Source organism: Oreochromis aureus, linkage group 15 (genome assembly GCF_013358895.1).
Source record: "Oreochromis aureus strain Israel breed Guangdong linkage group 15, ZZ_aureus, whole genome shotgun sequence".
Lineage (NCBI taxonomy): Eukaryota > Metazoa > Chordata > Actinopteri > Cichliformes > Cichlidae > Oreochromis > Oreochromis aureus.
In genome coordinates, this window is record NC_052956.1 from 36,553,185 (window position 1) to 36,568,306 (window position 15,122).

General features: G+C 40.1%; 1 long non-coding RNA gene across 1 annotated transcript; it reads right to left on the reverse strand.

Moving 5' to 3' along the window:
- Nucleotides 1-1,759: 1,759 nt before the first annotated feature.
- Nucleotides 1,760-3,868, reverse strand: LOC120433355. Its single transcript, XR_005608514.1, has 3 exons — nucleotides 3,346-3,868; nucleotides 3,109-3,180; nucleotides 1,760-2,522 (listed from the first exon to the last, which is right to left on the reverse strand). It is a non-coding gene; the product is annotated as an uncharacterized LOC120433355 (long non-coding RNA).
- Nucleotides 3,869-15,122: the final 11,254 nt, after the last annotated feature.

Below are 15,122 nucleotides of genomic sequence, written 5' to 3' on the forward strand. Positions count from 1 at the left end.
TGATATTAGTGTTTTGTTTTGTTTTTGTTTTTTTTTATTTAGAATTGCGAAAAAAATCTTGATCGGCCAGCCGATCATGTGTCCACCTGCTCTATATCAGTCCTAAGAAAAAGCAACTGTGGCTATGGCGAGCTGACACATGAGCACTGCATTTTAATTCAAACTTTAAACACACACTTTGGTATAATGACCAGGTCAAAGGTCAAAGAGTTTGATGTTTAGTCTGAAACTCTTGGGTTGAAAACCAGTCCTAGTGTCAAAGACTAACAGCTTTTGGGGAATTTTATGTGTGAGATTTTGCAACATTAGAATTGCTCCCATATATTTATAATGTATTTATATTAGAAAAACCAAAGTATTGCAGAATGTGACTCTTGATGTAGACCCTTTTTTAATTTGTTAACATTATTTCCACTGATTTTACTATGACTTTACTATAAATGTGTGCAGTTTCATATTTTAATGATTTTTATTTAATCTCACAGCTGTTACAAATAATTACTAAATCATACACTCACTGACTAATGTATCATGTACACCTGTTCAGTTGCTTGTTAGTGCAAATATGTAATCAGCCAATCACATGGCAGCAAATAAATGCATTTAGACATGTAAACATCGTCAAGACCACCTGCTGAAGTTCAAACTCAGCATCAGAATTGAAAAGAAAGGTAATTTAAGCAACTTTGAACATGGCGGGCTGCTGGTGCCAGACAGGGTAGTCTGAACATTTCAGAAACTGCTGATCTCTAGGGTTTACAGGGAATGGTCCGAAAAACAGAAAATACCCAGTGAGCGGCCTCGCTGATGCCAGAGCTCAAAGTAAAATGGCCAAACAGCTTCTAACAGATAGGAAGGCAACAGTAACTTGAATAACCTCTCATTACAGCCAAAGAATGCAGAAGAGCATTCTGCTATAGCAGCAGAAGACCATACTGAGTGCTGCTCCTATTAGCTAAAAACAGGAAACTAAGGCTAGAGTTAACACTACTCATCAAAACTGAATAACAGAAGACTAGAAAAAACATTGAATCTCAGGTTCTGTTTCCAAACAACGTAAAAGATCGTCTCTTTTAGCAATGGTTTAGATTGATGGTCTAATTGTTTGAGGGATAATTTCTTGGCACGTTTTAGCAACTAAGCATTGTTCAAATGATGAGTACCGTTTTGCCCAAGTTTTTATGACCAGAGTCCACCAATGGCACAGTCCGCCATGTCACAAAGCCGTATATCTTCTTTAACACAATAATACGTTCGCTTCACTTACACCATCTCCAAAGTCACAGGAGATTCATATCATGGATGTGCAGCGGATAAATGTGCAGCAGCTGCATGACGCTATCGTGTCAGTATGACCCAAAATCTCTGAGGAATGTTTCCAGCACCTTGTTGAATCTATGCAACAAAGAATAAAAACAAATCTGTTTGAGTTTCATCTTGAAATAACACCATAATGTATTTTTAACAATTGTTTGTATTCTCTTTCATTACATGTTTAAGGTGTGTGAGAAGCACTGCTTGGGCAGAGTGCCTTTTACCCATAGTTTTCATGTGAACTTTTTTAATGTTTCCCAAAAATTGGTAAAAAATGAAAGGTTGCATAAAACATCTGGCAAACACTTGGTGTGCTGGCTGCGACCACTTAACCAGAGTAAATGGATGAGGGAGAATTTTGCTGCTTCGTATATCTTTTTTTTCCCCCTGACAATGGACGGTTGTAAAAGCAGCAGTTCTGTATTGGGTGATATGTTGGGCTTTCAGTCCTGACACATCAGCAGACGAAGCTGCTTTGAATCCCCATAGGTGTCCTGAAAATGACTTATTTATTTATTTTTGCTTATGTTGAGCCTTTTTAAAAAGGACTGCAGGTGCAAGTTACACGTCAACTTCCACATGGCAAAAGTCAAATTTGTGTCATGTCAAAAAACAAAACACACACACATACAAAAACCATCTCTGGGTAATGGATGAATGAATAGTAATGCATCCTTTCCTTGATGTGTGTAACCACACTGTTCCACATTCAAATGCCACATTTAACTAGCAAATTCCAACACCCCAGACTACACAAAGACAAAAGCTGAATGCATGGAAATAATAACACGGCACATGTCATCAAGCATCTCTCCGTTCCAACCTAGAAAACTCTATCTGGTTAGTGTTAAAATAAAACGCAAAGTATCCCAGTTCTCGTTTCACTCATAACTCGGGCATTTCTCAACTGTCACTCGATGCTCAAGAGGCAGTTTGGTTTCCTTCAAATGTATTTCATCTACCAAGGTAGTTTGTTTGAGAGCACATGTTTGGATCTGAGGGCTGTTTGAAGCCATATGTAATTCCTGGCTGCATCCTTTCAACAAACTGCCTCCTGGTAATTGGCCATTACTCTAGAACTGAGAGACGTGCTGTCCAGGGGGCAACTACACTTGTCTGGAAACAATCATGGAGTTAGTAGGCTGGCAGACAGCCTTGTCACTGTATGCCTCCCCTGCTGTGAGTTTCTTCTCCTGGGAAGATGAACTCTGAAAAAAAAGAAAAAAAAGATTGACATCCAAAATATAATTTTGCAAGCTTCATCAGCACCAATGCAAAACAAAGTCATCAGTGTTTTATCAGTCGTGTTTGTATGATGCTCTGTCAGGAGGCTTTGGCATGCATATTTTTTACAATATTTTTAAAATAGGAAAATAAAATCAGCCTTTGCTGAAAGTAAAAATCCTCACCTTAAAGACTAAATGTATTGAAATAAATATATACAGACTGTAGACATCCAAACGACAAACTATCATTCTTGGTATTTGGGAGAAACGTGTTCAAATGCAACACTCGTGCTCTTTTGTGGTCAGTTTTTGGAGCTTGGTGCTCTGATAGCTTTGTTATTTTTTTTTCCTGTGCAGCACGAGGATGAGTTGCCCTGTGATGCCACGTTACATGACCTTTAACAAGTGACTCCATAATTACAGAAGAGCACGCGAGGTATGCCAAGTGACCTTCCTTCATCTATGACCAGACCTAAACATCAGACACAGAAAATAATAATAACATCTGACACTTCTACCTCTGGCGCAGACTGACAACTGGATCCAGATGGAGGGAGCATATCATTACCGTTTCATTGGGAGATATCAAAACAGAAAGGCACATTCCAGGAAGCCGTCACTCTCTCGCAGATTACCGCGTCTGAAATGAAAAATTAAAGCCGATATTGTTTGTACGCTTTTTCCCCTTTGTTCTCAGCGAGCGCTTCAGACGGATGCAGTTTTTGGGGGGTGGGTAAAGCACCGAGGTGTTGAGAGAGGCAGAAAAGTGCAGGCCGAGACAGCAGAGAGAAAAACTCAAACTCACTCAAAGACATGCTCCTTCGACACCCTGCGCCTAACTGTGCAGAAACACGTGGCTGTAGCAAGACCTGAAGCATGCTCACCTAGCTTTTTTAATTAAAACATATGACTGGAAGCAGGCCACCCATCCTTCTTTGAATTTTCCTGCAAACATCATGCTGACTCATTTCTTAGACTCGAGGCAGTGCAAGACTACCTCAACTGAGTTGACTTTAAGTGCTGCCACCCTTTCATCCTTGAAAGGTAAGACTCCCTTTTTTCAGGTCATGCGTTTGCTGTTTGGAACCAGGGATTTTTTTTTTTTCAGAAACTCCTTACAGCCATCCTCCTCCTCCTCCTCACTCTTTCCTTTCACCCCATCTGACATCCAGGAAGCGTTCTTTGATGGTCCCCTCCCCTACTTGAATCTTAATGCTTATTTCTCTGTATACCTGTGGAAGTTCAGTTATGTATATTTTTACCACTCGTCCCTTGCTGTAGCCTCCACAAGCACAAAGTTCTGTTTTCTTCTTTAAAGAGAGCATAGGAATCACATTGTCCCTCGAGTGTGTTGCAGCAGTGTTGTGTTACAGGTTTCAACTAACTAACTGACGTATGTACGTGTAGGTGCTGACACTTCTACCTCTGGCGCAGCCTCACCCAGAAGTGATCTAATCAGATCACTTCTGGGTGAGGCTGGTGGTGGGCCTTAAAAAGAGGAAGCGTACCAGACTCTGTGAGACAGGAGAAGGTTTGGTGTATCCCACTTTGATCCACTGTCAGGAATTATTGAAAAGCAGCTTCTGAAAGAATCTTGAAGACAAGCCAAGAGTGATGGGAGGAAAGGCGACCTGACCAGGATCAGGCCCTGGAGGCCACACAGGAATCTTAGTGCCCATAGATCCTCTCACATAAATACATGACGAAGCAACTATGACTGGTGAGGCTGTCATAAGGAAAGTTAGCACCGAGTATGAATAGGAAGCTGTCGGCTCGGTGAAGAAAGGGGAAATTTTGTGATACAGATCTTTGGATTGGGCAGGTCTTCAGGTTTCAGAGTAAATTTAAGATTAAAGAAGAAGCATTGTGATATTTTCGTCCTGGGCAAGAAAAATGTCTTCTTTTTTTTTCTTTGTGGCATTTTTGCGAATGATGTCCCTGTAAATTGCACAGTAAACATATAAATATAAGTATACTTACGTTTCATTGTTATTTTTGCTTTTAAATATTAGCAAGCAGATGTGTGCTGCTGGGTTTTGCTCTTCATAGTGATGTTACTTTGACGCCTAGAACCAACTTTAGCATTGTTGCAGAGAAGAAAACAACAAAGCAGTGACCTCCCTCGGCTGCTCAAGTTGCTCCACAACCCTCAGATCATCTTTTAAGTGGAATAAACTGCCTTACACAATTAGAGAAATAGCTACTATTCCTAATTAAAAAAAACAAACATTTAAAAGCCTGTTAACAACGTTTTTAATAGTTGTAAATATTGTTTTGTTGTGACCTGTTTTCGATTCTTGTGTAATGTGCCTCAATGTTATTGATATTTGCATGCTTATATACTTACCATTGTAAAACATTACTGTCAATGTAAGAGCCAAATTATGTGGACATTTTTGCATCTACTTTATTGTGTAAGGTTTTATTAGGTTATACTTGAAGGCTTGGGCCCTAGCAACCACTATTGTGGAAGCTAATGGGGTTCATATATATATATATATACAGGGAGTGCAGAATTATTAGGCAAATGAGTATTTTGTCCACATCATCCTCTTCATGCATGTTGTCTTACTCCAAGCTGTATAGGCTTGAAAGCCTACTACCAATTAAGCATATTAGGTGATGTGCATCTCTGTAATGAGAAGGGGTGTGGTCTAATGACATCAACACCCTATATCAGGTGTGCATAATTATTAGGCAACTTCCTTTCCTTTGGCAAAATGGGTCAAAAGAAGGACTTGACAGGCTCAGAAAAGTCAAAAATAGTGAGATATCTTGCAGAGGGATGCAGCAGTCTTAAAATTGCAAAGCTTCTGAAGCGTGATCATCGAACAATCAAGCGTTTCATTCAAAATAGTCAACAGGGTCGCAAGAAGCGTGTGGAAAAACCAAGCCGCAAAATAACTGCCCATGAACTGAGAAAAGTCAAGCGTGCAGCTGCCAAGATGCCACTTGCCACCGGTTTGGCCATATTTCAGAGCTGCAACATCACTGGAGTGCCCAGAAGCACAAGGTGTGCAATACTCAGAGACATGGCCAAGGTAAGAAAGGCTGAAAGACGACCACCACTGAACAAGACACACAAGCTGAAACGTCAAGACTGGGCCAAGAAATATCTCAAGACTGATTTTTCTAAGGTTTTACGGACTGATGAAATGAGAGTGAGTCTTGATGGGCCAGATGGATGGGCCCGTGGCTGGATTGGTAAAGGGCAGAGAGCTCCAGTCCGACTCAGGCGCCAGCAAGGTGGAGGTGGAGTACTGGTTTGGGCTGGTATCATCAAAGGTGAGCTTGTGGGGCCTTTTCGGGTTGAGGATGGAGTCAAGCTCAACTCCCAGTCCTACTGCCAGTTTCTGGAAGACACCTTCTTCAAGCAATGGTACAGGAAGAAGTCTGCATCCTTCAAGAAAAACATGATTTTCATGCAGGACAATGCTCCATCACACGCGTCCAAGTACTCCACAGCGTGGCTGGCAAGAAAGGGTATAAAAGAAGAAAAACTAATGACATGGCCTCCTTGTTCACCTGATCTGAACCCCATTGAGAACCTGTGGTCCATCATCAAATGTGAGATTTACAAGGAGGGAAAACAGTACACCTCTCTGAACAGTGTCTGGGAGGCTGTGGTTGCTGCTGCACGCAATGTTGATGGTGAACAGATCAAAACACTGACAGAATCCATGGATGGCAGGCTTTTGAGTGTCCTTGCAAAGAAAGGTGGCTATATTGGTCGCTGATTTGTTTTTGTTTTGTTTTTGAATGTCAGAAATGTATATTTGTGAATGTGGAGATGTTATATTGGTTTCACTGGTAAAAATAAATCATTGAAATGGGTATATATTTGTTTTTTGTTAAGTTGCCTAATAATTATGCACAGTAATAGTCACCTGCACACACAGATATCCCCCTAAAATAGCTAAAACTAAAAACTACTTCCAAAAACATTCAGCTTTGATATTAATGAGTTTTTTGGGTTCATTGAGAACATGGTTGTTGTTCAATAATAAAATTATTCCTCAAAAATACAACTTGCCTAATAATTCTGCACTCCTGTATATATATATATATATATATATATATATATATATATATATATATATATATATATATATATATATATATATATATATATATATATATATACCCATACATACAAAATATATATATAAATCTTATAAAGATATATATATCTTATAAAGTTTGTATCTATCTTGTGTGAAACTTGTATGAAAAGCATACAAGAGTGAAAACAGATATAAGATCCCTTGAAAAATTATATAAATGAAATTTGCATGTTTTGGATACTTCCTAAAACAATATATGAAAGTAATGAGAAAGTGGCCACTTTCATGAGTAAATCATATAAGCCTTATATGATTCACTATATGAAGTAGGTCACATCTTATGCAAGTCTTTTATAAGTTTTTACTATTTCTTTTCCATATGGGTATATATATATATATAAACACCACTTAGAAAACATCTTATGATTGACTAACAGGAACACAGCATAGCCTTGTGTGTTGATTTGGTCTTCAAACTCCCCAAATCTCAGTTCAATCAAGTAACTCCAGGATGTGCCAGAAAAATTCAGATCCACAAAGACCTTATCTCACAACCCACAGAATCCAAACGTTGTCCCACTAACATCCCAACACCAAGCAGAACAGAACACCTCCGAGGGGTCTGTGCCTCAAAGAGTCAGAGCTGCCTTGGCAGCATACCCACACTATATTAGAGTGTTAAATGTGGTGGGAGATTAGTGTATATTCAAGTAAGTAAATACAAATGAAGGCTGCTAAACACACCATTAGAAACCTTCCCATACTGAGCAGTAATGACTAAGGCTTACCAGGAGTATGAGATTCCCACTTCCACTGTCAGAGAACGTAATAAGCACTGGCATTATGTAGCTGCTTCTAATCCAAATGGCCAAATGGCTGCTGAGATATTATCAGTACAGCCATTAATAGAGTGCATCTGCTTTCCAAGTCGCTTTATTTTTGTCTCAGCCTAATCCAGTCGCAGTTTGCACTGTATAGTTCTTAAAATTTTCACTTCTAATAACAGTTTTTAAAGTTACACAGAGAAATCGGAAAGTACATTTTAACATACTCTGGTTATATTGATGTTTACCTAGAGTGTAGTAAAGAGGGAGATGTACCAAAAAGGAGTACTTAATCTTGAGTGCTTAATCTTCAGGTGCCGCAGTTTATGAAGAGAGTTGATAGTTTTCTCCAGCTGTTGTAAAGAAGGCAAATATCTGCAGAATCAATAGAGACATTTGTAGACAAAACAAATGTGGTAAATATTAAATGCACTATTACTTAGATAGCGCTCTCCTGCTCTAAGTCAGCACTCAAAGCACATTTTGGGGGTAGAGACACTTTCCACTTTCTTTTTGGCGATGGCACTTTTCTTTACGTGATGTCTACGGGGTGACATCACCAGTGCTGGCTCTGGTTCATCTGTTGTGGCAGGTCAAACCAAAGAGGCTGCTGAAGGGAGAGACAAGGGTGTCAACGTTTTGGCAATGAACCCGTGTCAACTTTAACACCCTGAAGTGATGTTACCAGAACTGAGATTTTTACAGCCCAGCAGCCCCAAACGACATCAATCATATCTTCAGAGATGTTTGGTTTCTGACCGGTGGACCAGCAAAATTCAAAATTCTTCTGCCTGTGATTTCTTTTTTTTTTTTTTCTTTCTTAGGAACTTAACTTTCCATTTCACTTAAAAAAAAACCTGCAAGGTCCTTGTTAGGATAAAAACCCCGAGGAGGTGCAGTGTGTGTGCACAAGTGAATATGGCTGACCACAACGGTTCATGTAAACACTCAAAAGTGACAGTGCGCAGACAAAGCTGAACCATGGAAATAAAGAAATGATGTGGTGGAAAGGATCCAACAGCTATAAACAGGCTAGACCACACCATTTAATGCGTGGGCTTCAAATCCATCTCCAACCTTGCATTCCTTTTCTTCTTATGCCTGTGGAAAAGTGGGGCAAAATCCTTATGCTGATATTTTTACCTGTTTTAATAAGACCTCTGATGGGCTGTAGTCCCTGTAGAAACTGTCAAACCTTTCTACGTCTGTTTACAAAGCCCACTTTTAACTGGGGGAGGAAAAAAATGTGACAGTCAGCTTCATGTCCAAGAATAATAGTTTCTGCCCATTCATGTGCTGTCAGTGCAAGTGAAGCGTCATTTTTTTTCAAAGAGCTATTACTAATGTTGCAGTGGGCCTATCAACTTTATAGTAACACAAAAAGGGAATAGAGTAAAACCTGTAAAATTGAAGTACAGGGCGGTATAAAGTGTGGAAAGATTCATGCTGTCATGAGTCGCCACTTAGGATGTGGCTTTGATTGACAATAAGGACAAAGTGGAGGCAGTCATGATTTATAGCGGCCTGGGATTCTGAGCTGTTGAAGACATCTGGTTTGACCAATCTTTATGGGGCTTTGTGGAGCAGTGAATAACTTTCTGTGAGGCTGGGGATAAAAGTTAAGAAGGACAAAGAAGAGTTACATCGTAGGATTATCATGTCTGTCTCAACTGTTAACAGCAGTAAAAAAAAAAAAGATGCTACATTTGATATTAAAAGACAGACCTCTGCTCGATCATTGAAGTATCGCAATCAACTGTAGGAAAGACAGAAACTAATTTATTTTTGGCAAGGAGAGAGATGAGACTGATTGATAATCATTTCTTTTTTGTCCATGAAACAAGCTGCGGTAGCTTAACCCAGCATCAAGGTAAAACAACTATCTTCTGTCTCGAGGTTTACAAATCAAACCATGAGAACCTCTAGAGCTCAATAATTATTACTTTTGTGATTCAGAGGAAAAAAGTGTAAAAACACATATTTATTGCTTTACAGGGGATGATGTGCCAGACTACTTACTGGATCTGAGCAGCTGCAGGCAGCGGATTCACCAAGCCAAGAAAGCATCCATCATATAAACCCCCCAATGCATATATGTAATCGTTCTCTTTGTACAAGGCCAAATAGAAATAAATATGCTCACCAGATACTTTATTATGTACACCATGACAGTACCAAGTAGTCCTCCTTTTGCCTTCAAAACTGTCTAAATTCATCATGGCATTGTTTCAACAAGGTGCTAAACTATCCCTTTGAGATTTTGGTCCATATACAAATCTCCTGTGTTCCAACTTCCCAGCGGTGCTCTGTTAGATTGAGATCTGGTGACTTTGGAGGTAATTTGACTACAGTGAAGTCATTGTCCATCCATGTCCAGGCCTATCACACACAGATACAGGTGAACCTGCAAACCCCACACAGTAAGGCCTTAGTGAGGTGGTGGATTGGAACCCAGGAGCTTCCTGTTGTGAGGCGATGGTTGGCACCAATGTCTTGTTAATCACAATGAAGCCACATTCAGGGGTTAAAATAAAACTTGAAGGTGGAGAAACCCCAAGATCAGGTGTAACAGTGCAGCAGAGGGAAAGCAATTTCTTTTAATTAAGCTATGTAATAACTTGTTTTTCGAGCTGCAGTTGATTTTTCTTTGTGTACAGGTCGTGATCAGCTGACCTGTGACCCTTCTCTGTGTTACACCCCAACCCAGGGAAACCCGGCGTGCAACATAACGAAAATAAAAATAAGGAGAACTGCCCCCACACTCCCTGCTCTCAAGGAAGACGAACCAAAAAGACAACTGCCACGGATTTCACAACAGCCAGTCAGTTTATTAAGGCCCAAAAGGTAGCGGGCATCAGGGTGAGCATGGCCAAAACAACAAACCAAAAACTCTAGAAACGAAATGCAGCTGGCTTATCTTCACAGAAAACCCCAAAAGAAAATTACAGGTGTCTTACCTGCCTCCCTAACCAAAAACAGGAGAAAAGGTTCCCAAAGAAAAAATGGCTTCTCACCCCTACAGCTACCGAGTAAAATTAAATATTGACAACTATTTACATCTATATACAACACTATTTACAACACGGAAAAAGCTTCCAGAATACAAATTCACACGCAGCCACATGCACAGTTCGTTGGGAACAGGAAGTAGGCGGGCGGGGGGCGCGCCAGTTGAGCAGGGTCCTCATTTATAGCCGGCCTCTCCCAGTCCTCCACCAATGGTCAGCCTCCACCTGGAACTCACATAGCAGCAATAACACAGGACACAAACTATGCCACCCTCTGGTGTGACAGACCAAAAAACACAGTACAAAAATATCCATAACACTGAATCATAACATCTGATATTTGCTGCTCTTTGGGGAATTAGCCAATCACACAAAAACATATAAGCAGATGTTTCACAAGCTATGAGGCTGATTTCCAGACCACTAGACAACATAAAGTTTGTATAAAATGTAGAGCGAATCTAATCAGCATCATTACCTTAAATTTAAACTGATATCTGCCACCCTGAATGTAACTGAACAACACAGCCTGATCTATACTGGTCCAGCACAGGGTGTCATTGTAAACTTCACTAGTGCAAACTAACCAGTTTAGCCTGCACTAAAATGTACCACACTCCCAAGTACAGCATTTTCATACAACCTTTGAATAATGATGACATGACAGGTAAGATTTCAGTTCCTAGTTTATAAAATTTGCTGGATAGTTCTTTCCTTTGAAAATAATCTCTCATGTTTGTCTTTTTCTCCATCCATCAGTTTTATTTTCCTCTGTACCTTCAGCCCACAGACACATTTTATCTGTATTGGCTGTTATTGACCTTTTTGAAAAAATTCCATCTGAAGTTACCTTAAGATATGTAAAATAACTTAATAATTTATCCTCCCTCCTATTCTGCAGACTAGCTACATGCTAAGTAGGCTACTGCTTTGAAACTTTAGCATGAATGCATCACAGAGAAGCAAAAAGAGATGGGTAGAGAGGGTGTAACCAGGGAATGGGATGTCATAATTCTCTTGTTATTGCACAAGAATCTCCCTGCAACGCCAAAGGAAAAAAGATCACTCACAAACAACCTAAAATATTTGCAGATTCAATGGACTTCACCCTATAGTTGCCCTAATATTGTTTTTAAAGCTGTGTAATAAGGATTTCCGAGTTACACAGAAGACCTCTACAGAAAAGACTACAGAAGTTTCCCGTGTATGTGCACCTCCTTGTGAGTGTGCGTACATGCACTTTCCACTTGTCTCAGTAGCGTCCAGTCAAACTGAATGCTAGTAAAACCCGAGAGGACGTGCAAGTTTTAACTGGTCTTACATGCATAAATACAGGAACACAGTCCAGTGAATAACTGGCTCGTGATCAGCCACAGGACATGCTTTAACACCTTATGAGTGTTTCCAGGCAGCAATTAGGGCTGAGTGTTTGTCTTCATTTGAGTTTAGGCAGTTAAATATGCCTTGGGGATGGCCACTTGACCCTATGAACTCTTTTATGGAGCCACAGAAAAATACTTCCTTTTTCATTTGTTGCAACTGCAATGGAATGACAGAGCCATGAGGTGTGTGAGTCAGCATGGGTTACCAATATGCAAGATTCAAACATTAAAAAAGCCTCACATCCCAACATATTTGAGGAGACTCACATCTCCAAAATTACTAGAGTGACCCTGCAGTGACACCGCTTCAGGGCATCCAGCATAACCTCTACTCACCCCCATGTCACCCCACATGCCCACAGACATCCCGAGGCAATGGCCTCCACCAGCTTGGCCCTGTGCAAATTATCAAGAGGCCCAGAATTGTCTCACTTATCAATAGGCGAGGTATATTGTTTCAGGGGGCTTCCTCTTTCCTGTACAGGACAGTCCTGCTGGTGGGGTCGCAGGACGCTTTGACGTTGAAAGGTGTACACGGCTCAGTGAAAGAACCGGACCTTCCCTGCAAGTTATCATGTCATCTGACAACCTGACCGCCTCAACAACAGTGTGTTTTTCCACTTCAGCGCTGAAAGTGCTTATCGGATTTTGATTGATTTCTTCATTTGTTTGCTTTTGTGAAAGAGAAGCAGTGTACCGTTACAGTTGGCGTTTCCTTGCTTTAACTGCAGTGGAAACAAAGGTGAACATGCGGCTACATTGTGTCCAAGTCCAAGTCGTGAAGCAGCATGTTTAAACAAGCAATCATGCTTGACAGTCCAAGGATATCAGATATCAGCTTATCAGTGTGTTATACGGAGTAAAGTAATTAGGCACATAAGGGGGAAAATATTTGTAAAAATCTATGTGAAAAAATACTTCTAATCTCCTTTAACATTCATATTTGTCATTTTTGCTACTGTAAATTTGTAATTTTGTAAAACACTATCAGTCATCAACATTCATTGTTCTTTTTATAACTACTGTGTGTAGCTGAACATAGGAAGGGATATTTTTGCTGCTGGTACAGCCTTGGATCGAGACAGCCACGGGGCGAGGAAAGGGTGTTTGCTCAAGTGGAGCCAATTACTCAAAATAAATTGGGTCTTCCTCTCTACTTTCTTTTCACCCCCCCCACCCCTTCATCTCTCCGGTATGAGTTGTCATTTGAAAACCGGGTCAGATCCACAGTGAGCCCCTCCTTCCAAATAAACAGGCTAGTAATGGCTGTTTACCCAGAGCATAAGAGCCATTACGCACAAGGAAGTTAAACATCTCTGACAGGCAAAATGGCTGCAGACAAATCACTGTTGTCCTTTCTTGAGGAATTGATTGGGAGAATTCTGATTTTTCCTTAACTGTTACCAGCAGCCATACACACTAGCGATGGCTTTGCAAAGAGCATACCAGCTGAATGGTGTAAGGATTTTCAGGAGAAAAAAAAAACAAGAACAAGCAAACAAAACACTTGTTTTTCTGCAGTCACACTGCTGGGTGAAGAAATGACCTTGCCACGAGCCTCCTGATTGGAACGCACCCCTGTACTTTTCAGTCACCTCACAAAGATCTGAAGACCTGGTGGGCAGCGTAGTGTGGAAATATGGAGGCCACGTAAAATCCGACTGCATTTATTCACAGTAAGGAAAATGTGATGATCTTAACGTTTGTTTAGAGATCAAACATGAAAGGCGTCGTACATTAACTGGATTGAAGAGTGGGTTCTGTCACTCGATTATAATATCTGTAGCTTTAGTGATGTGGTGAGGAATTTTTCTTGTTATAAGGCACAGCATGTGTGAATGATGCTTTTGTTAGGCTGTGCTTTGTTTTGGAGCAGAAAACTTCAGACTGTGAATGCTTTGCAGTTGGGTTTAATACTCTGCAGTTTATGGTGCTGTTGTAAATAGTGGAAAAGATCTAAAGTACTTCTCTTTTTGGATGGAAGCTGTTTATGGCTTTTATTCTACAGATGTTTTTAGTTTCTTTTTTTTGCTCATCTGATCTTTCAAAATGTGAAGCATCTAGAAAAAAACTGCATCCAGCGGGTTTCCCTCCATGTTGCAGAAGAACGTGTGAGCCAGCGGTGCTGGGTTTGTGTATCACACATGGAGAGCTGAGCCTAGATTGCAGGGGAAGTTTCAAAACTGGCTTGGCGTTACGTAAGAAACTGGCTACGTGACGCAACTTTATCATTTTAAGCGAGATTATCATATTTAACATATCTCTGTATTTACATTCTGAAAATATACGCCTTAAAAAGTCATTATGCAGACCAGCTCTAATTGAAAGTGAAAAGGTAGGTAAAGAGAACAATGCATTTGTGGGCATACATATGAGGAGATTGCACTGCATTAAATTACAGCCTGCTAACTGGACCAGAACATCACATAACGGGTGCCAACTGAGTAATTTAAGCTTTTGGACTGTGAAGGTCAGGAGAAAACTAACTCAGTTTTGGCCCCGAGTTTTTTTGTGGAGCTTGAAATATACACATCAAAAAGTGTGGTGTAACCGGTTATTAAATTATTATTATGGTCATCAATTAAATGCCTGTCGCAGTCTTATACAGAACCATTTTATAAACCGAGCAGCTGTTTATGGAAGAAAATAAACATCAGAAATAACTGTGGACATAATGATTGGTTGCAGTCCTGTTTTCTCACTTTTCCTTTATTGTTGTTCTGTCGATGTGGACTACGATAGAGTTTGTGCATGAGGCTGTTAAATGAATGGTGACTTTTATCATATGTTTTTTAAAATGAGGAAAACAGCTGCAAAAACATGATTATTTGGTAAAGTAAATAAATATAAGGGAGATTACATTATTTAATAATTCGGCAACAAAAACTGAATAATTCCCCGAAATTCAATTCCATATTCCCAAAAACTGTGAAGGAAATGTACTCTGTGAAATAACTAGACCTTTTAAAAATAACAACTGTAACAAGCTGGTTGCAGTTAGAGTCATAGTCTTATTTTTTGCACATGGTTCAGGAGGCACAGCTAACTCTGGGTAAAACAGTTTCTCCTCACAGATTTAAGCTATGAAAAAAAGGAGTACAATGGGCCCGAGGCACGTTGTTGTAATTGGATCACAACGGAGCAATCTGCTGCTCCCAAGATGTCAGTCTAACTTCAAATGGGTGTTGCCTGAGCTTTGATTCAGCCCATCGTCATGGCTCAAACAGAAGACAGTTGTAGCGTTGAACTATAAACCCTGGCACAGCAGCCCAACAGGAATTTCTGTCTCATGGATTTCCAAATG